Consider the following 22,145-nt stretch of genomic DNA (forward strand, 5'->3'; position numbering starts at 1 on the left):
TCCTTCTTTGTGCTTTTGAGCTCTTATCTAAGAAGTCACTGCCAAGACCATTACCATGAAGCTTTTCCCCTACATTTTCCCCAAAGAGTTTTATATTTCCATGTCTTATATCTAAGTATTTAATCCATTTGGGGTTGATGTTTGTATATAGTGTAAAGTAAGGATCCAAATTCATTCTTTCATATGTGAATATTCAGTTGTTCCAACAGCATATTTTGAAGAGACTTGTATAGCTATGACTGATTCATTTTGCTGTATGGCAGAAACTGAAACAATATTGTAGAGAAAAGTATCCTCCAATTAAAAATAAATTTCAAAAAATGAAAAAAAATTAGCTCTGACATTTTGCATTTCCTGAAGAATTGCTTGTTCTGGTCTTTGTTGATTCTTGTCTTTCCTTTTCTTGGAATTGTTTCTAACTTGATGAATTATAAGCTTAATATAGAAATAAAGAAAGATTCTGTTAGTCATTCCATTGTGTCTGTCTCTTTTCGACCCCATGGACTGTAGCCTGCCATGCTTCATAAAAGCACATTTAAAATAAATTCTTTTTTGTTAATAAATTAAATTGGAAACAATAAAAAAAAGGAAATACTGGACACCACCATATTCATTTCCTTTCTACATTGCTATTCATATGGTAGCTGCTTTTAGCAATCAAACTTAAAATCCAGTTTTGTAAATATATGATGGCTTTCCCAGGTGGCTCAATGGTAAAGAATCTACCTGCAATGCAGGAGACATGGGTTCAACCCCTGAGTCAGGAAGATCCCCTGGAAAAGGAAATTGCAACTCATTCCAATATTCTTGCTTGGGAAATTCCACAGACACAGGAGCCTGGCAGGCTACAATCCATGGGGTCATAAATAGAGTTGCACATGACTTAGTGACTGCTGCTGCTGCTAAGTCACTTCAGTCGTGTTCGACTCTGTGCGACCTCATAGACAGCAGCCCACCAGGCTCCACCATCCCTGGGATTCTCCAGGCAAGAACACTGGAGTGGGTTGCCATTTCCTTCTCCAATGCATGAAAGTGAAAAGTGAAAGTGAAGTCGCTCAGTTCTGTCTGACTCTTCGAGACCAAGTGGACTGCAGCCTACCAGGCGCCTCTGTCCATGGGATTTTCCAGGCAAGAGTACTGGAGTGGGGTGCCATTGCCTTTTTCAGACTTAGTGACTAAATAACAACAAAAATATATGATAGCATCAAAAGAGATACAGTACAATCTAATGTTGAAACAATGAACTTCAAGCTAGCAATTTGCATAGTATTCAATAGATGTTTGACAGATGTCAAATATCTTTGTGTTTTCCTTTAAAAATTAAAATATCCTGTGATGCTATTCTGTGACCCTTCTATGAGTTTTACTTTAGCACCCTACTGCTTTGGAAACACTCTCCCTAGTAGATACCCTTGGTAAGCGGCAGAATATGGATTCACATGTCTAATTTTATAATTACTAACTCTCCACTTATTTCATGAAGCCAAAGTGCTGAGTACCTTAATCAAAATGATTTAATCTCTGAAATAGGGTGCAATATCATCAAAATTCAGAATATTATAACTTTTATCAGATTCAAATTAAAGTCAAATGGTGAAATCAGCCTGGGTTAGCAAAACGAAGAAACTGTTAAATTTAGAAGGAGAATCATTTCAGAAAGAACTTGAGTTTTGACAAAGAATTGGGTAAGTTATTAGCATTGCATTCTGAGGACCATTTAGTTAGACAATCACCTAAGCACAAGTCTAATAGGTAAAAAGTAAAGTTGTGTTTCACAGAAGGTTTTGAACATTTGGGCTTCTCAGGTGGCTCAGACGGTAAAGAATTTACCTGCAATGCAGGTTGGATCCTTGGATCAATAAGATCCCCTGGAAAAGGGAATGGCTATCCACTCCAGTATTCTTGCCTGGAAAATTTCATGGACAGAGGAGCCTGGTGGGCTATATATGGTCCATGGGGTCACACAGAGTCAGACATTTCAGATTTCAAAGCAAGTCTTTCAAATTTAACCTACAATCTAGTAATGTGAAAAGTAAAGTCGCAAATTCATTTCAGACACAATTTAAGAGGAAAACAACAGTAGCAAGTGTACATGTTTCTCTGTCATTGTGGTTTCTAGCACAGTATTCGGAGAAGGCAATGGCACCCCACTCCAGTACTCTTGCCTGGAAAATCCCATGGACGGAGGAGTCTGGTAGGCTGCAGTCCATGGGGTCTCGAAGAGTCGGACACGACTGAGGGACTTCTCTTTCACTTTTCACTTTCATACATTGGAGAAGGAAATGGCAATCCACTCCAGTATTCTTGCCTGGAGAAACCCAGGGACGGTAGAGCCTGGTGGGCTGAGATCTATGGGGTCACACAGAGTCGGACACGACTGAAGTGACTTAGCAGCAGCAGCAGCAGCAGCACAGTATTAAGAAACAAATATTTTTATTGAGAATCTAGAGCCTATTTTAAGAATATTAAATTGGCTTTAGGCCAAAAGGGAATAAAATCCTAGCTGGTCCATTCATTTACTAGGTGTCTCAATGTCCCTGAACTTGAGTCTTCATAATCTATGCAATGAGAGTATTCTCACAAAATTGTTACAGCATCAAGTGAGAAAAGCCTGAAATACTTAGCATAGTTTCCAGCATAAAATAAGAACTCATAGCTTGTGGTATCAATATTATTTGTTATTTCTAAGAGAATTATTAATCTCTTTAATTGCCCTTAATATCCAAATAGTAAATTCAGAGTATCTATTCTTAAAAGAAAATGAAAGGAAAGTCGCATATGCAAAGTCAATTTCAATCATCCACAGTAATGAGAAAACATAATTCCCAAAGTCCTTCTACTAATGACTGTCATGTTACACACACACATACACATACACATTGCCCTTTTAAAGAATCAATTAGAACCTAGGTTTGGTATTTTAAAAAATTATTTTAAGTATAAGTGAGTGCTTACAGTAAGAATTCTACCTTAAAAATCTATTTCATATCCAAAATAGTAGGAGTGGAGTGTTTCTATTCACCCTTTTCTAATAAATTAGGAAACACACAAAATTAAAGGCTCACAGGCATCATTCATGTCTTTGTCACTTGCATTTCATAAAAATGCCATTTCCATTAAAATGGCATTACATAAAAAAGAGATTTTAGCTGGGGGTACTTTTCAGCAGATTAGCCGTCCTAATTACATTTTGCTTGGGCTAATGTTAAAATTAGTTTCTATTCCCAAAGCATATATCAGCTGATAGTAAGAGAAGCACATTGCAACTTTCTAGGCAATGGAAAGAAACCACCTACAATTAAAGATGTGCCTAATTTAATCCACAGCAATCAGTGAGTACAGGCAGGCAAAAATGACTTAATGGTACTCATAACACTTAAATTTTTGATGAAATTCTACACAGAAAAGTACAGTAAATTAAACACATAAAAGAAAAATATCACAATTGATTTAAATCACACACTGGAAAAGAAAATCTCTTACTGTATAAAATCATCTTCAACTATAAATCAGAAAAGGATGCTTATGAAATTATTTACTATTCTATAGACAATTAGGACAAGTGATGGATTGATCTGTTTAAATAATTTAATGAAATCACATCTTGATATTTACCAGTCATTTTGAATGTACAATGCCTTAAAGTTCTGTCATGACTTCCAATAACATATATTAAATATTTACAAGGATGACAAAGCAGCCATATTACGATTCAGTTATCTAAATGAATTTTTTGAAGGTGAAGGTTAGACTGAAGATCTTTTTTTTTATAAGATCAAGGATCCATACTAATATTTTATGCATGAAAAAGTACAGTAGTAGTTGATGACCAAGAAATATTGATTAGTTGATGTGAGTAGCATCAATAAAGAATAGCTTTCTTCTTGCTCTCACTTTAGAACAGCCTGTCCTAACATTTGAACTTTCCTAGATAGGATTTTTCTGACCTCAAATAATAAAAATAAAATTCAACTCAACACCCATTTACTGCACACCTATTATATGTAAAGCATTGTACAATGTATAGTCTCGTGAAAGGTACTACAGCAAGACAGGAAGCTGTCCCTTTACCATGCCTCTGCCTCAAGGAGTTTGTAATGAATTAGGGCAGTTCTTCTCAAACAGTGATATGCCTGGGTATCACCCAGGGATCTTGGTCTGGGGTGTAGCCTAGAATTCTGCACTTCTAACAAGCTCCCTGGTGATGTCCATACTGCTGATTAACAGACTACACTGGGGAAGCAAGGGATTTAGAGGCAAACAAAAATAGTAATTAATAAAAAGAGTACTACAAGCTCCATAATGGGCACAAGAGGAAGAGATTGCTCCAACTAGAGAAGAAAGCAGGAGTGGGGAATTTAAAGAGTAATACACAGGCAATTGCACCCCACTCCAGTACTCTTGCCTGGAAAATCCCATGGATGGAGGAGCCCGGTAGGCTGCAGTCCATGGGGTCGCTCAGAGTCCAACAGGACTGAGCGACTTCACTTTCACTTTTCACCTTCATGCACTGGAGAAGGAAATGGCAACCCACTCCACTATTCTTGCCTGGAGAATCCCAGGGACAGGGGAGCCTGGTGGGCTGCCATCTATGGGGTCGCACAGAGTCGGACACGACTGAAGCGACTTAGCAGCAGCAGCAGCACACAGGATAATTGGTATTCTTATGGATCTTGAGGGCTGAGGACTATTTTAATGAACAGAGAAAATAGAAAAAGGGCAATAGGGGAAAAACTAAAAAATGTCAAGGCAGAGTGGAAAAAAATGTGACATATTTAGAGAGAATACTAAATAATATGGACAAGCAGAATGAGGGGAAATAAAATGAGTTTTCAAAATTAGCAAAAAATAAATATTATGCTTAGTGTTTTCATTATTTCTGTTAACAATCATTGCCCTGCTACTTATAAAGTGCTTTCATGTTATCTTCAGGGTGTTCTTTTCACAACTGTGACAGAGATTTCTGTTGTTGTTGTTATTGTAACTCATTTATAGATAACGATTCTGAAGAAAATATGTTAACTGTCTTCAAACAAGTTTAAATAGTTAATGCTGGATTCAAACTCCAAAATTAATTTTTGCCCTTACAAAGCACTGTCTCGAGGAACTATTTCTAGAGTAAGAAGAAAACAACATATTTTAATTACAAATAACAATCCACAACTAAATTACTCTTTATCACAGTGGCCAGGTAACAAGAAAACCCTTGTCTTTCTTTCTGACTTAATAGAAATTTACCTAATGTTTCACTGCTAAAAATGATATACCTTGTTAGTTTCAGTCAAGTTCCTTACAAGGATAAGAAAACAAAATTCCATTAATGGTTTTCAAAGAATTTTGATCAGGAGTATGTATTGAATTATAAAAGAACCACTTCATTAATCAACATTATGACTTCCCAGATACTATCTATAAATGTAAATTATAGAACAAAATTGTGAAAGATAGTCTTCTCTTCAATGAGCTGCCATATTAGTCATGGTTGTCACTGTTTACTTCCTAAGTCAGGTCTGACTCTTTGTGACACCATGGACTGTAGCCTGCCAGACTCCTCTGTCCATAGGGTTTCCCAAGTAAGAATACTGGAGTGGGTTGTCATTTCCTTCTCTAGGGGATATTCCCTAAATTTAATGTATTGAAATCTAATAAAATTAAATTAAAAAAATTTTTAATTTTTTTTTTATTTTTAAACTTTACAAAATTGTATTAGTTTTGCCAAACATCAAAATGAATCTGCCACAGGTATACATGTGTTCCCCATCCTGAACCCTCCTTCTTCCTCCCTCCCCATACCATCCCTCTGGGTCGTCCCAGTGCACTAGCCCCAAGCATCCAGTATCATGCACTGAACCTGGACTGGCAACTCGTTTCATACATGATATTTTACATGTTTCAATGTCATTCTCCCAAATCTTCCCATCCTCTCCCTTTCCCACAGAGTCCATAAGACTGTTCTATACATCAGTGTTTCTTTTGCTGTCTCGTACACAGAGTTATTGTTACCATCTTTCTAAATTCCATATATATGCGTTAGTATACTGTATTTATGTTTTTCCTTCTGGTTTACTTCACTCTGTATAATAGGTTCCAGTTTCATCCACCTCATTAGAACTGCTTCAAATGTATTCTTTTTAATGGCTGAGTAATACTCCATTGTGTATAGGTACCACAGCTTTCTTATCCATTCATCTGCTGATGGACATCTAGGTTGCTTCCATGTCCTGGCTATTATAAACAGTGCTGCGATGAACACTGGGGTACACGTGTCTCTTTCCCTTCTGGTTTCCTCAATGTGTATGCCCAGCAGTGGGATTGCTGGATCATAAGGCAGTTCTATTTCCAGTTTTTTAAGGAATCTGCACACTGTTCTCCATAGTGGCTGTACTAGTTTGCATTCCCATCAACAGTGTAAGAGGGTTCCCTTTTCTCCACACCCTCTCCAGCATTTATTACTTGTAGACTTTTGGATTGCAGCCATTCTGACTGGTGTGAAACGGTACCTCATAGTGGTTTATAAATGTTTATTTAAAAATTCTCCCTAATATAATCTTAAAAATCAAAGCTATTGTAGACAACCCAAGCATTGAATACTCTATTGCTCTGAAAAAACAGATTCTCATTTTCAGTTTAATTTGCATGCACAATATGATGAATATTAGTCTCTAGTGCTAAAGCAAAAAGTTCAGGAAATAATAAAAGGCTTAAAAATGTTAAAAATAAATGTATTTAATTACATACAAACATACATAATCTATATCTATCTATAGCAGTATCTCTATCTATTTATAAATATTTATAAATTATAATTGTATTGGGGTACTAAAGTTTGTATAATATTTGAAAATTTTTATATTATTTATTCTTTTTTTCTTCTTAACTTATTCTGACACTCTTACTATATGCAATTTTGAAATAAAGTACACTAAAACTAGGAAAAATTATGTGGTAACAATAGGTTTAACTTTTATGTTAAAATTAAATATATTCAATATTTGACTCGGTTAAATTTCTCTTTATCTTGAATTTCTTATTGAAGTGGACATTTTGGGCTTCTTTTTGAGTCTAACACCAAGCAGGTATGTCAGAATAAGTATAAAATATAAAATAATTTAAATTAATATATTTTTAAATATTTGTTTTCACAAGGATAAAATATAGAATGTAAAATAGAAAAAGCAGCAGTTATCCCTTTCCAGTCTGGCTTGTGAGACTCTATAGGGAGTCAATCTGCAATAGTTAAGTGGTTAGTTCTTCTGTCTAGGATCAGTGTTTTCATGGTGACTTTGGAGTTGCCATATGTTACCTGCCAGAGAGAGGTCATGGCCAAAGCAGTAAAAGCCCCCTAGACAGTTGCTAACGCATAAAAACTCCAAATCAGGAAACAAGAGAGTGAGAGTGACAAAACCTCTCCAGTAGCTCCATGGTTGGTCAAGAAAGAAAAGAAAAGAAGGGCAAGAAGGCCAAAGCTCCTCTAGAGAGTGCAGGTGAGCCTGGAGATGGGGACAGTGACACCACCAAAAAAAGAAGAAGAACATAAAAGTGGAAATGGTTCTAAGTAGTGGAGACCACTTTAAGCACTCTGTCAGCTGGAAGAAGAAATTAAAACCTTACTGAGAAAAATATAGAAAATGATTTCTCATGTCAGCACATTATAAAAGAAAAAATAATATGATTAAGACATATAAATATCATGAGTCTATTTGCTATATCTGCTCCCATATCACTAAAAGTACTTATCCTATTAACTATGCTTTCCCCTTGACATTATAAGGTTCAACTCAGCCAATAAATACTTTGCACCATGCGCAGCATTATATTGTACTGAGATTATTGATGGTGCTTCTAATGTTGACCCTGAAAACAATCAATAACTGATGCTGACAGATTTAAATGCTAATACCCCCACAGAGGAGTATACCCAATACCAAGATAATAATTGTCTTCAATTTTAGAAATGAAACACCCTACATATAGGCTACATATAATAATAAAGAGAACAGCAACAGTGAGGAGCTATTTTTAGAAGGAGCTAAAGAACTATTCCATGATAGATGGAAGCATTCTGAAGACCTAATGCCTGATATACATTCCGGCTGCTAATATCATGGAGTTCTTGTGTTCAGTAAGAGGACAGCTTATTCACCTGCAACTTAGTAAGATGTTCAGTATTTTTTCTATGAGCTATGAAAATTAATTACAGACTATTTAAAATTTAAATTAGTCATTAGTTTAAAATGATGGGAATTAATTTAATATTCTACTATGATATACAAAGTATAATCATATAGTTGAAACCATGGAGAGAGAGTTGAATTTTAATATAAAAAGTAATGTTTGGGTTCATCTTGAACTGGCTAGCTACAATTGTCATTAAGTTTCTAAGGGAGAAAGTGTAATGATTTAGATGACATCTAAATTTATACCAAATAAAATAATTGTGTTCTTCTTAATCACCAATATAATTGTAAAAGTTTGTCTTAAATTTGCATATGTAGCAAGGTGTGTATGTGTATATTAAACATGGAAATCCCAGGTAATGTTAAAAACTGACATGGGTATGTACTGACATTAAAAATTAATCTAACAGTCACTGAATTCTAAGTACCAGGTATTCGTTCTCCTCTAGTCACAGTTGTAATTTTCTGCAGGATTGCCTAGCCCCTGCTTACTTCCCTCATCTCTTCTTGCTTCTCCCCATGTCTCTCAGAGCCCATTTATTAGGCATTCCCTCAATCCCTCAGTGCCTCCTACTTACTCTGCACCATTTACCTGAAATACAATTTACTCTTCTCCATACTTACCTAAATCCAATCCATCCAATGGATTATAAGGAAATTGCTTTTCCCCTCTATTTGTTGGTGTGATCTTATCTGATTAATATTAGTATCCCCACTAGAACATAAGATATACAAGACTACTCCTGTATATGTGAGTTCTATGTCTGTTTTTCCTCACCAGTACACACAGCATCTAGTTTGGGCACTTTAAAGCATTACTTCAATCAATGATCTATTTACACAGTTTATCACATCCTTTTTTTTTTTTAAATCTCATGACCAAGTAATATCATATTATTTTCCAGGTAGCATGTTATTTTGAACATGGCAAAAATAGCCAAAAGCAGACATTACTAGTTGAGTTTAGACTTTCAAATTTAAAGTAAAATAAGGAAAATAAACTATAATAATGATACATTTCTTCACAGAATTATGGTCAAATAAATTGTAAAACTGTAATATTTGGGTGAAATCAGGAGTCCTTTCTTGAATATCTGTTTTCAGACAACTGTCAAAACACATAAAGAAACAGAACAATAAAATCAAAATCAAATACACTTAAATAGTGCGCTTCTGAATGGGAGTGAGTCATTTTGAAAAGAGACACTGGAACACGCTTGGAGAAAGAAACAAAGGAAGACACAGGGCAAACGATCCTCAAATGATACCTACCACAGAGCACTCCATATCCATACGTTTACCTAACATCTGGCAGCTTGAATTAAAAAAAAGAAACATACTACCTTTCAAATGTTGAGGTGCTTTCAAATGGAAAATTAACTTTAAGGCTAAATATATATCACAAATGATGCAATCAAAGTGCATTTAAATCTATGAAAGGGAACAAAAACAAGTTTCAATAACACTTTGAAATACTGTAAAAGGAATCACTATGAAGCAATTTTTAATTACGAACTGAAATTGTGACATTATCCCTCAGTAGGAAATATGTAGTTACCTTCTTTAGTGTGCTTCAAGAATGAGATATGTTGAAAAAGAACAAAAACACACTAACTAATATATGAAGTTAAATGATATGCCAGTGGTCAAGTTCTAAAGATTGAGTGCTCTCAAACTCCAAGCATTTCAAAGATGAGAATCTCTATCTCAAGTGCATATTTCATCAAGCCATTATGGACAAGCAGGAAGCACTAAGAGATTGCATCTTTTCCCAAAATAAATTTCTAGTCATATGCCAGAAGTCTAATGCATTTTAGATAAATTAACAAAATACAGGTACCCATGTAACTCAAGATATAGCAACATTTCAACTCTGACAGCTTGACTGGCTTAACAATCATTTTATAATTGGTCACAGTGTAAATTTGTCAGGCTGCCTATGAAAAAAATTTATGAAGATTAACTAAATAACAGCTTGACTATCAATTATTTTTTAAGACATTATTACTTACACAATGCTATGTCAATCCTACATCCAATCTTACTAAATTCAGTTCTCCATCCCTTTAAGATCATAAACAGTCCTTTCCCCTATACCATAACTTCCTGGAAAGTGAAAGTGAAGTCGCTCAGTCGTGTCTGACTCTTTGCAACCCCGTGGACTGTAGCCCACCAGGCTCCTCCGTCCATGGGATTCTTCAGGCAATACTGGAGTGGGTTGCCATTTCCTTCTCCAGGGGATGTTCCCGCCCCAGGGACTGAACCCAGCTCTCCCGCATTGCAGGCAGACACTTTAACCTCTGAGCCACCAGGGAAGCCCTAACTTCCTGGGGAAACTGTTAAATAGACATAAGCAGATTGGGCAAAGAGCACTATTAGATTAATGCCCCTTTTATACAAGACAGAATGATTTCCACGGACTAAGGGTGTACACTCTGTCAAATTATTTATGCTCTTGAATTTTCATACAGCTCATTTAATCCTCACATCAACCACATGAAGGGAATAATCATTATCATCCACACTTTAAGTACATAGAAATTGAGGATAAGGCAGGTCAAGCGAATTTCTCAATCTGACTAGTAAATAAAGAATAAGCACAATGAGTATAGAGTCTATTTGCTTCCAAATTTCATATATACTTACAAAAAATATCTACTACATTTTGACTAAAGTAAAAAGCTTATTGAAACAACCCAATAAAGATGTAAAAAGCATAGCAATTCCATAGCATTCCATACCAATTCCTGTCCCACCACCTTTAAGTAACAAATGCAAACAGTGCACTGTATCCCCCCATGCCTTTTTTATTAAGATATTTTTATTAAAGCACAGCTGACTCACTGGAAAAGACCTTGATGCTAGGAAAGACTGAAGGCAAAGGAGAAGAAGGCGGCAGAAGATGACATAGTTAGATAGCCTCACAGACGCAACAGACATGAACTCAGGCAAACTCCAGGAGATACAGAGGAACAAGGAGGCCGGGCATGCTGAAGTCCATGGGGTTGCAAAGAGTTGGATACGACTTAGCAAATGAACAAAAAATAGGCAAATAGTTGATTTACAATGTAATATTAGATTCAGATATACAACATATTGGGCTTCCCTGGTGGCTCAGCTGGTAAAGAATTCACCTGAAATGTGAGAGACCTGGGTTGATCCCCTGGGTTGGGAAGATTCCCTGGAGAAGGGAAAGGCTACCCACTCCAGTATTCTGGCCTGGAGAATTCCATGGACTATACAGTCCATGGGGTTGCAAAGAGTCAGACAAGACTGAGTGACTTTCACTTTCATACAACATAATACTTGATATTTTTATAAATTATATTTAAAGTTATTATAACATATTTGTTAGTTTGCTGTGCTATATATTATATCCTTGTATCTTACTTATTTTATACCTGCTGCTACAGCTACTGCTAAGTCGCTTCAGTTGTGTCTGACTCTCTGCGACCCCATAGACGGCAGCCCACCAGGCTCCCCTGTCCCTGGGATTCTCCAGGCAAGAACACTGGAGTGGGTTGCCATTTCCTTCTCCAATGCATGAAAGTGAAAAGTGAAAGGGAAGTTGCTCAGTCGTGTCTGACTCTTCGAGACCTCGTGGACTGCAGCCTACCAGGCTCCTCCGTCCATGGGGTTTTCTAGGCTAGAGTACTGGAGTCGGGCGCCATCACCTTCTCCGTATTTTATACCTAGTTGTTTGTAACTTAATTCAATTCAGTTCAGTTCAGTTCAGTCGCTGAGTCGTGTCCGACTCTTCGTGACCCCATGAATTGCAGCAAGCCAGGCCTCCCTGTCCATCACCAACTCCCGGAGTTCACTCAGACTCACATCCATTGAGTCAGTGATGCCATCCAGCCATCTCATCCTCTGTCATCCCCTTCTCCTCCTGCCCCCAATCCCTCCCAGAATCAGAGTCTTTTCCAATGAGTCAGCTCTTCGCATGAGTTGGCCAAAGTACTGGAGTTTCAGTTTAGCATCATTCCTTCCAAAGAAATCCCAGGGCTGATCTCCTTCAGAATGGACTGGTTGGATCTCCTTGCATACCATCCCCTATCTTTTCACTCCCTCCACCTCTCTCTATACTGGTAACCAGGAGTTTGTTCTTTGTATCTATGAATCTGTTTTTTATATGTTATACTCATTTGTTTTATTTTTTAGATTTCACGTATAAGTGAATTTATACTTCACTTATATTTTTATTTCTTTGTTTGACTTACCTCACTAAGCATAAATCTTCCCAGGTACAACCATGTTGTTCCAAATGGCAAAATTTTCATTCCTTTTTATGGCTGAGTAATATTCCATTATATATATATATATATATATATATATATATATATATAATCCCACTGCTTATTTATCCATTCATATGTTTATGAACATTTTGGTTGTATCTATGTCTTGGCATATTGCAATGAACTGTGGAAAATTCTTCAAAAGATGGGAATACCAGAACACCTTACCTGCCTCCTGAGAAATGTGTATGTAGGTCAAGAAACAACAGTTAGAACTGGACATGGAAAAACAGACTGGTTCCAATTTGGGAAAGGAGTACATCAAGGCTGTATATTGTCAACCTGCTTATTTAATTTATATGCAGAGTACATCATGAAAAATGCCAGGCTGGATGAAGCACAAGCTCGAAAAAAGATTGCCGGGAGAAATATCAATAACCTCAGATATGCAGATGACAGCACCCTTATGGCAAAAAGCGAAAAAGAACTAAAGAGCCTCTTGATAAAAGTGAAAGAGGAGAGTGAAAAAGTTTGCTTAAAATTCAACATTCAGGAAACTAAGATCATGGCATCTGGTCCATCACTTCATGGCATATAGATGGGGAAACAATGGAAACAGTGAGAGACTTTATTTTTGGAGACTCCAAAATCACTGCAGATGGTGTTTGCAGCCATGAAATTAAAAGACACTTGTCCCTTGGAAGACACGTTATGACCAACCTAGACAGCATATTCAAAAGCAGAGACATTACTTTGTCAACAAAGGTCCATCTAGTCAAAGCTATGGTTTTCCAGTAGTCATGTATGGATGTGAGAGTTGGACTATAAAGAAAGCTGAACACTGAGGAATTGATGCTTTTGAACTGTGATGTTGGAAAAGACTCTTCAGAATCCCTTGGACTGCAGGGACATCCAACCAGTCCATCCTAATGGAAATCAGTCCTGAATATTCAGTGGAAGGACTGATGCTGAAGCTGAAACTCCAATACTTTGGCCACCTGATGCAAAGAACTGACTCATTGGAAAAGACCCTGATGCTGGGAAAGATTGAAGGCAGGAGAATAAGGGGTCAACAGAGGATGAGATGGTTGTATAGCATCACTGACTTGATGGACAAGCTTTGAGAGTTGGAGATGGACAGGGAAGCCTGGCATGCTGCAGTCCATGGGGTCACAAAGAGCTGGACATGACTGAATGACTGAACTGAACTGAATTGAACCTCTTGAGTAGTGTAAAAAGTGTTGCTGTGAATGTTGGGGTGCTTGTATCTTTTCTAATTAGTGTTTTCATTTTCTTCAAATATATATGCAGGAGTGGATTTGCTAGATCATATAGTAGTTCTACTTTTAAATTTTGAGGAAACTCCATAGTGTTCTCCATAGCCACTCTACTGATTTGCATTCCCACTAACAGTGCATGAGGGTCTCTTCTCCTCATCATATAAACATTTATTATTTGTTGTCTTTTTAATAAGAGCTATTCTGAGAGATGTAAGGTGATATCTCACTGTGATTTCAATTTGCATTTCACTGATGTATAGTTATGACATTTTTGTTGTTTAGTCACTCAATTGTGTCTGACTCTTTGCGATCCTATGGACTGCAGCTCCCCAGGCAGCATCTTTTAATGCTCTGTCTTCTTTGAAAAAATGTCTATTGAGGTTTTTTGCCAATTTTTTAATCAAGATGCTTGTCTTATATTGAATTGCATAATCTCTGTATATCTTTTAGATAGTAACCCTTTATCAGATATATCATATGCAAATATATTCTCTCACTCAAATTTATCTTTTCATTTTGTTGGTTTCTTTTGCTATGAAAAAGCTTTTGCTGATTTTTGCTTTTACTTTTGCCTTTGTTTCCCTTGTCAGCGGTGAGAGATTCAAAAAGGTAATTGCTCAGACTTATATAAAAGAGTATATTGCTTACATTTTCTTCAAGACATTTTATGGTTTCCAGTTTTACATTTGACCTTTAATCCATTTTGAATTTACTTTTGTATATGGTGTGAGAAAATGTTCTAATTTTTTTCTTTATATGTTACTTCCAGTTTCCCCAACACTACTTATTGAAGAGACTGTCTTTTCCTCATTTTTATTTTTGCCTACTTTGTCATAGATTAATTGACTGTATTTGCATAGATTTATTTCCAGGCTCTCTGTACTGTTCCTTGATTTAGATGTCTGCTTTTGTTCCACAATCCTTATGTTTTGATTATTATAACTTTGTATTAAAGCCTAAAGTTAAGGAGCATAATACTTCTAGCTTTATTCTTTTTTCTCCCGACTACTTTGCCTACTCAGGATCTTCTGTGATTTGACACAGATTTTAGGATTACTTGATCTAGTTCTGAGAAACTCATGGTGTTTTAATAGGGATTACATTAAAACTGTAAAGGTTGAACAAAGAGTCCCTCTGCATCTTGTAAATAACAAAGTAAGTAGGCAAACAATAAGGACCTGCTTTATAGCACAGGGAACTACATTTAATAGCTTATAATAACCTATAATGGAAAAGAAGGAAAAAGAATATATATATATACACAAAATGATGAAGCAGGGCAAAAGCTAACAGAGTTTTTCCAAGAGAATGCACTGGTCAGAGCAAACACCCTCTTCCAACAACACAAGAGATGACTCTACACATGGACATCACCAGATGGTCAATACCAAAATCAGACTGATTATATTCTTTGCAGCCAGAGATGGAGAAGTTCTATACAGTCAGCAAAAACAAGACTAGGAGCTGACTGTGGCTCAGATCATGAACTCCTTATTGCCAAATGCAGACTTAAATTGAAGAAATTAGGGAAAACCACTAGACCATTCAGGTATGACCTAAATCAAATTCTTTTTGATTATACAGTGGAAGTGACAAATAGATTGAAGGGATTAGATCTGATAGACAGAATACCTGATGAACTATGGACAGAGGTTCATGACATTGTATAGGAGTCAGGGATCAAGACCATCCCCAAGAAAAAGAAATGCAAAAGGGCAAAATGGTTGCCTGAGGAGGCCTTACAAATAGAAAAGAAGAGAAGCTAAGACAAGGGAGAAAAGAAAGATATACCCATCTGAATGCAGACTTCCAAAGAACAGCAAGGAGAGATAAGAAAGGCTTCCTCAATGATCCAAAGTGATCAATGCAAATAAATAGAAGAAAACAGTAGAATGGGAAAGATCTCTTCAAGAAAATTAGAGATACCAAGGGAACATTTCATGCAAAGAAGGGCAAAATAAAAGACATAGAGGGTATGGACCTAAGAGAAGCAGAAGATATTAAGAAGAGGTGGCAAGTATACACAGAAGAACTATACAGAAAAAGATCTTCATGACGCAGATAACCATGATGATGTGATCACTCACCTAGAGCCAGACATCCTGGAATGTGAAGTCAAGTGGGCCTTAGGAAGCATCACTACGAACAAAGCTAGTGGAGGTGATGGAATTCCAGTTATTTCAAATCGTAAAAGATGATGCTGTGAAAGTGCTGCACTCAATATGCCAGCAAATCTGGGAAACTCAGCAGTGGCCACAGGACTGGAAAAGGTCAGTTTTCATTCCAATCCCAAAGAAAGGCAATGCCAAAGAATGTTCAAACTACTGCACAATTGCACTCACCTCACACGCTAGCAAAGTAATGCTCAAAATTCTCCAAGCCAGGCTTCAACTATAGATCAACCGTGAACTTCCAGATATTCAAGTTGGATTTAGAGAAGGCAGAGAAACCAGAGATCAAATTGCCAACATCTGTTGTTGGATCATCGAAAAAGCAAGTAAGTTCCAGAAAAACTTTTACTTCTGCTTTTTTTTTTTTTTAATCTCTTCTACTTCTGGTACCCTGGTAAATGCAAATGTTAGTATGCTTGATGTTGTACTGAAGTTCCTTAATCTGTTCTCATTTTTTAATACTTGTTTTTCTTTTTGCTATTCCAATTGGGTGATTTCTAGTATTCTATCTTCCAGATTGTTTATGTATTTTTCTGTATCTCTTAAACTACTTTTAATTTCCTCTAGTGTACTTTTTCATTTCAGTTTTTGTATACATCAGCTCTGACTGGTTCTTTTTTTATATTTTCTGGTTGTTTGTTAAAATTCTCACTGAATTCATCTATTCTTTTCCACAGTTCAGTTAGCGTTCTTATTACTGTTACTTTCAACTCTTTTTCAGGTAAATTATTTATCTGTTTCATTGGGGTTTTTCTTTAGTTCTTTTGTGTCAAACTTATTTCTCTGTCTTCTCATTTTAACTTTTGTTATCTGTAGGACATTAGGAGAAATAATAACCTAATTTCCCAGCATTGAAAGCAAGTTCTTGTATGAGAGCTTTTCTACGCAATCTGTGCATGTCAGTGGTTTTGGTGGGAGAACTAGATCTTAAGTAACATGGGCTATGTCTTCCTTAGGGGGCTGTGTCTTCCTTAGGGGGCTGCTTTGTCTACCTTGGTGGGAGGTATGGATGGAGTTTGAGGGACTAGAGCCAGAACCAGGTAGAAAAAACATAAGTCTGGTTTTCTTATAGCCCTATGGTAATTCTTATTGGTTTTTAAACCAGCTAAGAGGGCTCATCTCCCCATGTCGATGTGGGACCCCAGAATTGTGATGTCTAATACCCAGCTCAAACCCATCACTCTTAAGGAAGGATCCCCAAGCCTGGGATATCTCTCTCCTCTTTCCGTCCTCTACTAGGGATGTGGGTCCTAACCAGACTGCTTCTCTTCCCTTCCTACAGGAGTCCATGTGGGTCTTTCTTTACAGACCTGTTTTTGAAGAGCTCTGCTGGTCACCAGGTTGATTTCGGCAAGAGTCACTTTATACATAGTTATAGTTTTGATGTTTTTCAGGAGCAGAGGTGAGTCCCCAGTGTCCTCCTACTCTGACATCTTGATCTCTCCTCCTCCCAAGATTTTCTTAAACCTCAGAAATAGGATGATATGTCACCTTAAAAAGTTGGGACTGGTTCTAAAGTGTGTTAAATCACTCCATTTAGAAATATAGAATGTTTTCACAGCAATTAAGTGTCTATAATTATTCAAAATTTTTATATTCTTTAATAATATTATAAAGTCAACTTTGTGATTCTGGACCATTTGTGTAAAACAGTAAAATGTTTTTAACTGTTTTAAAACTGGTTTCATTATTATGAACAAGATTTTTTATTTCAATTTTTTAATATTTCATGATGGTAAAAAAAAATAGGTTTAATATATAAATATTTTCCCTTGAATCTATTTACTTTACTCATTTATGTGTTTTAACCAATTACTAATTTTCCAAATCTCTGATTGAATCATCTGCAAATAATAATCCTTTCTCTTATTTTCCACTGTTATAATATATTTTGTGTGTTTGTGTGGTGATTGTATTAACAACAACCTAAAAAACAAACATTTATAAAAATTTTGATAGTTTAACTTCATATCTTGGACCTCCCCATTTTGAAAGGCAACTTCAGGAAGGCATATTCCTTAGAGAGTTGTTATACCTGATCACTAAGAAAGAGCAATGAAAAGTGTGTTCCAAGAACCGGCATCATTAGCATCACCCCAAAACTAGTTAGCAATCCAAAATCTCAGATCCCACCCCAGATTACTAAATCAGAATCTCGGGGTCTGAGCTCAGGAATCTGACTTTTACCAAGCTAGTATTTGAGAGGAGCACTTGAGAAAAACATATATGATCTATCCTCTTTATTCATGAATTTTGTGTTTATGAATTCAGTTACTCTTTAAAATTTATTTGTATCCTGCTGTGTCTTTGTTGTCATTCAAAGATAAGTGCGTGCACAGAGTGGCAAAAGTTTATACCATCCTACATGTACCTCCATTCCTACTCCCAGCTAAGACTGAACAACTCCCATACTATAAACACGTGTCCTTTCTGCAGTCTATTTAGTGCTACACACTTTGCATTTCTGTGCTTCTTGTTTTGTTCTGCCTTCTATAATGGCTCCCAAGTGTAGTACTAAAGTGCTGTCTGGTATTCATAAGTACAAGAAGCTGTGATATGGCTTATGGAGAAAATACATCTGTTAGAAATAATTCATGAGTTACAGTACTGTTGGCCATGACTGTAGTGTTAAACGAATCAACAATATGTATCACATAAGGTGTGTTTAAGCAGAAACACATATAAGGTTATATACTGATCAATTAAGGAAAATGTGACCAGAAATTCCTAGGAACTTAACCTTGTATTTTTCCAGGCAATGATTTAGTATTGGCTAATTCAGTGTTCTAGTCAACTTTATAAAACATAACAGCCATAAATAATGAGAATTGACTGTATATAAGCATAAAACGTTGGCACAGTGGTAAAGAATCTGCCTGCCAATGCAAGAGATGCAAGAGACCTGAGTTTGATCCCTGGGACAGAATGATGCCCTGGAGGAGGAAATGGCAACCCACTCCAGTATTTTTGACTGGAACATCCTATAGACAGAGGAGCCTGGTAGGCTACAGTCCATGGGGTCGCAAAGAGTTGGACATGACTGAGCAACTGAGCACACAGAACACACAGACTGTATATAAGCACTATCTATATTAGAAATAAAAAGAAAAGAAATATATATATACACATATAAAATAAGAAAACAAATGTTACCAGGGAAAAACTAAATCAATAAAGATATATTCATGATATATATATATATTCATTTTTAATATATTGACATATATTTAAAAGTATATACAAAAGATATATTCATTTTGAATATATTTATATATATTCAAAAGTAATGCAGCTGTGAAAATTAATAGCATGAATTAGTATGTATAACATGATGCATTAATATATTAATTACGTTAATTAAAACTATGATATGAATGACAAAGTAATACAAGGTTGAATTTTAAAAGTTTCAAGAGTAAATTCAACATTGGATCACAAAATTCAAAAGCATGCAAAACTAAATAATATATCGTTTAAGGACACAAACACATATGTCAAATTATGAAGGTTAAAAGCAAAGAAATCACAAATGCTATTGCAGGATAGAGTCTCTGCAGAACTAGGGGAAGACAGAAAGATATGATAGAAGAGAAACATTTACATAGGTAAAAGTTCAATAGTGAGTACAGAGGTATTATAAAAACATAGGGAAGGAATAAAGAATGGACGGATAGTACGCTAGAAAACGCATACATAACAAATGTATCAAGAATCAAGAATTTTGGTGAATCTAGCTATATATAACAGAGTCTTTAAAAGCAATGGCAGTGTTATACTTATTAAATATGATTGTTAGCTTTTACAAATGTTTTTCTGTAATGACTTACTACTTGATACATTTAAACTGCAATATAAACATTTTTAAATATTTTGTTTGGAATACAAATATAAGAATTAGTAACTTGAGGTGAAATGCTGACTTATAAGTAATTTACTGAAAGATTAAAAACAAACATAGATTAACATCATTAAAGAATAATAAAATATCTATCCTGAAAGTTAAAGTTTACAAGGTTCTTCTACATATACTGTCTCATTTAACATACTCTCTGGCATTGTTATTTATATACAAAGGAGAAATCTGTAATAGGTTAAAATTTTAAAAAGTACAAAAAGGTAGGACTTCAGAACTGAAATGTACTAGTCTTTAAATTGTATAGCTGCAATTATAATCTTATCTGCATGTATGTCTATAATGGTTTACAAAACACTTCAAGGTATACTTTTTAAAAACTGATTTTATATGACCTAATAATATAAAGTTCACATAGTATGAATACTGGCTATGACAAAACCAAAAATTTTATATGCAAATTGATCATAAGAAATGTTGAAACAATTCCCAATTTCATCCATTCCCCATCAAATGACTAGAGCCTTATCACAATGAAGCCACCACTGTTCCCACTCTAACACTTTCTCTTTTTTAAATATTTTTAAATCATCAAAGATTTCATTAACCATGGAACTTCAATCTAGTGAAGAGCACTCTGAGTGATCTTTACAACTGGTCAATTACTCAGAGTGAACTTTCAACTCTAAGTGTCTTATATGTGGCATACATCTAAGATCAGCTTTAAAAATCAAAGTGGCTATCAACTTGATCAAATAATTAGGGCACAATTCTCTAGCCCATCATTAATCAGAATGCAAATATTCACTACAATGCTTTGAAGACATTCAGCATGACCAGACCACTGCACTTGAATAATATTAAGGCAAATTTTAATTTTTGCATGAATTAAAATCAGCAAAATACAAAGTAAAGAGTCATACAATATTTTTCATTCCTTCTTTTTCTAGGAGGTTGTCTATGGACACTTGAATTTACTGTGCTAAATAATATTGTTCTAAGTAAAAGCCTCAGTAAATTGCCGAAAACATTGGAACATAAAATGAAACTCAGTCGATTTACTGAAAATATTTTTTTTTCCTTCACTTAACATGGTTATACAATGTGTCAATTATCTAGTCATTTAGAATTTTCAGGAAGAAAGAAACAACTTTCTCTATAGAGAATCAGTTGGCTTTTATAATACTCAGAGAATATTTGCATAATAACACTGCTACAGCTGCAAGGTTAAATCCATTAATTTATTGGGAACAGAACAGGCTGTTCTGGTTGGCTGTTGCAAAAATTGCTTTTTGCACTTGTCTTTTCCACCATCAAGTATTTGCTGGGAGCACACAATTACTGCAGCAAAGCCTATGTTGCCAAGCGAGGAACCTTATTTAACATGGAAAGTGGCGAACACTTCACTTTCTGAAAATGAAAAAAATTAATCTTGAAAAGCTTCCTAATTAACATTTTCTCCTTCACCAGTTGTTTCATAGGATAAAGTAGAGGACTGCAATTCAGATGAAGGTTAACTAGATGAACCCATTTCTGCAGCAGCTCTCAAGTGCAAATGTCATCCCTAAACAATCTCTCTTCATAACTAGAAATAATCTCAAATCTTCCTTGGGTATTTTTCTCCTAAACGGTAAATTTAAAAATAGAACACTTATTTCCAAAAGTCACTAAATGAACAAACCATCTCTTGAAAGTCACATTATATACTCAAGAGCTGCTGTGTAATAAATGTAAAGGAAATTCACAGTGTTTTTATGAATTCCTAGCAAAAATCATTAAAACAAGAAAGGAGCATACTATAACTTAAATCATATCTTAAAAATGAACTACATTCAGCTAAATATCATATAACCTGTAATATATTAATATAATAATATATTAAGTTGGGAAAAGTTTTCCTGCCCAGGACTACTAAATCACAGGAAACAAAATTAATGGGAACACTAACAATGTTTTCTTTAATTTGATAATTTATAAAATGTTACTATGTTAAAATAGAATGAAGTCATTTATAAACATAAATAATAACATACCTTTATGTATTATATTTGGGTCATGCAGTAAATTCTGGGGTAAGCAAAGACACTCAGACAAAATAGTATAGACAAAGAAAGTAAGTGAAAGGATAGAGGAAGTAAAAAAGAAGAGGAAAGTGAAATGTGAAAAAAGGAAGAGGAAAGTGAAATGTGAAAAACAAATCCATGTTCTTCATCAGCCTAAACACTTTCCTCTTCCTATATCTCCTATGTCTCAGTTCAGTTCAGTTCAGTCACTCAGTTGTGTCCAACTCTTTGCAACCCCATGAATTGCAGCACACCAGGCCTCCCTGTCCATCACCAACTCCCAGAGTCCACCCAAACCCATGTCCATTGAATCGCTGATGCCATCCAACCATCTCATCCTCTATCGTCCACTTCTCCTCCTGC

General features: G+C 35.6%; 1 protein-coding gene and 1 non-coding gene across 6 annotated transcripts in view; one reads left to right on the top strand and one right to left on the bottom strand.

The window, feature by feature from the left end:
- Nucleotides 1-22,145, bottom strand: part of NAALADL2 (N-acetylated alpha-linked acidic dipeptidase like 2) — a 1,605,389-nt gene that overhangs the window by 1,316,267 nt on the left and 266,977 nt on the right. The gene's annotated exons all lie outside the window — the stretch shown is intronic.
- On the top strand, nucleotides 7,174-7,302 carry LOC138989493 (small nucleolar RNA SNORA56). Its single transcript, XR_011465792.1, has one exon. It is a non-coding gene; the product is annotated as a small nucleolar RNA SNORA56 (small nucleolar RNA).

This window comes from Bos mutus, chromosome 1 (assembly GCF_027580195.1).
Source record: "Bos mutus isolate GX-2022 chromosome 1, NWIPB_WYAK_1.1, whole genome shotgun sequence".
Classification (NCBI taxonomy): Eukaryota; Metazoa; Chordata; class Mammalia; order Artiodactyla; family Bovidae; genus Bos; species Bos mutus.